This window comes from Cryptomeria japonica, chromosome 10 (assembly GCF_030272615.1).
Source record: "Cryptomeria japonica chromosome 10, Sugi_1.0, whole genome shotgun sequence".
Lineage (NCBI taxonomy): Eukaryota > Viridiplantae > Streptophyta > Pinopsida > Cupressales > Cupressaceae > Cryptomeria > Cryptomeria japonica.
The window spans coordinates 879218911-879221380 of NC_081414.1; positions in this window are offsets into that span (position 1 = coordinate 879218911).

Here is a 2470-nt window from a genome sequence, read left to right on the forward strand (position 1 = left end):
CCAACAACCCTCAAAAGAATGTCAAATGGAGTGCACACAAGTCCGACTAGGTCAAAATTAATTTTGATGGAACATCTGAAAGGAATCTAGGACATTAGAGAAACAAAAAAAAACATTGTTGAATTTAGAGAAGCCTTAATAAGATTAGAACTAGGAAAAGAACTAGGGGCAAAAAAATCTATATAGAAGGAGACTCATTAATAACAATTAATGTAATTAGGTAGAATCAAACACCCTACAATAAATTGGGCCGATGAATGAAACCTATTGAAAATTTGATTGATGACTTGGCAGCTTTCAAAATCAACTATATATATAGGGAAGGGAACAACTTAGAAAATAATTAGCCAAGGAAGCGGCGAAGGTGGCATAACTAAGATAACTTCACATGTGTATATGATCAGATATCTCATGGCCAGTGATGGTGGAAAGACACACACATATGAGGTCAAATTGTAGAAAGAGCTATGAAGTAATCAATAAAATAATGGATTTTTACACAAATGAGATCTCTTAGATAATATGATATTATAGTACTCATCATGCTTATGAGCACATTTTGTATGATACAACTGACTAGCACATTCCATGTAAGAATGTTTGCACATGGGATGGCGAATGTAAGATGATAGGTGGGAGATGGCTATCAAGGTTGGTCAAGCATGTGTTGAGTCAGAAGATCAACATTATGAATATACAAGGCATAATTTAAATTGGAGCTACAAAGTCATGATCAAATTTGAATTTGATAGTTGGGGCCTTTATTTAAGATAGTGTGGAGCTAACTAGACCTTATTCTATTTTTAATTTTATATTGGTAGCTAGATATGGATACACCATTGCTATTAGAATCCACCAAATGTTAAAAGGCTTTTTTTGGGGAGGTCACTAACAAGCATCTAGTAACTATTATTTCATCAAGGCACTTGTTGGTAGTGCATGTTGTTAAAAATATTCTTGGAGAAGAATTTTTTAAAGGCCTATTATAGGTATTGGGTGAATTCTAATATCCCTACAATGTTCTTGGTTGTTTTATTGTACATAGGGATCTCGAAGGTGAATACTGAGAAATTGTGTCAAATCATTTTCAAGCATGGATTTTTTTGGTGAAATAGATGCAATGTTGGATAATGTGGAATAAATGTTCTGGTTCCTTTATGGAAAAACTATTACATACTTAGATAGCATGGTAAGGTGATAAGGAAATTCCTTGTAGTGAAGACCCTGGAATTAGAGCTACTGGAAATATGTTGGGGGAATATTGATCGTAGACTAATCTTTCTACGATGGCTATCTAGAGTATTAGAGTGCCCTAGGGATGATTAGGTAAAAATATACAATTAGTGAGAAAGAGCTTCTAAGCAAGGAGGAAGAAGATAGCAATGATGAGGCTGAGGTAGAACTTCTGGCCCACAAGTAAGAGAAGATAGAGAATAATGAATGTGATGTTGAAGATATTGATGTGAGCCCAACCCATCATGGTTGCAGAGTGGAATGCCCAATCATCATCAAAGCCATTGTAGTCCACAAGGCTAGGTTGGAAGAAGATGTATAAGCATGTTTATTTTGTCTATAGCTGGTTGGTATCTCTGAGAAAATGTTATATGTATTTGGGTATACCCATATTTAAGGATAAGCTAGGGTTAATGTCCTACATCTTACTTCTTTTTTATCAATTGATGGTGAGTTATTGCTTAGAGCAATGTAGATGTTTGTGTTCTTGGGTTTCTATTTATGGTAGTTATAAGCCATATGCTCTATTTTGAGGGTGGAGGATCTTGTTGGTATGGTTAATGGTTTTAGTTGAAGAGTCAATATTCAATAAACAATATATGTAATTTTCTTTTTTGAAGTGATATAATGGGAGCTAGCCTCTACTAGCTGTTAATTTACCAAAAAAAAAAAAGGAAAATTTATAATTTCCATAAATTAAATATCTGTGTTGTTGCAAGATGACTAGATTAAGTATATGATGATTGTGTTGGCATTTGCATGAATATTGCATTAATGAAATGTTATGTTGTCATTGATGTCAATTAACCAGTAATGATGTTGTTATAATGTTGTTTTGTAACCGGTAGGAAGAGCTAGTGAAAGGAGCTACAACCGGTAGGTGAGTTTGTGGAGTGCACCAGTATTGCTATATATTGGAGAGATCAACCAGTAAACTCTACCTGTTGATATGATAAACCCTAATTGATTAGTTTTGTTGCATTGGTTTATGATTTGATGATGAGCGGTAATGATTATGACACGTATGCATGTTGGATGAGAAGAGTTTCAAAGTGTTTTTGGCGCATTGAGATAATAGTTTTTTATCTTGGGAATGAGAAAGTATATTGCATGTAATGTAAACCACATGATGAGTTACTGAGTTCGATGAAGCAGTGATCAAGGAGTGGTCGAGGCTATCTCGAATGATGTGCAAAGATTGTTATGTAATCCAACGGTCATACTTGAACCGACTTGT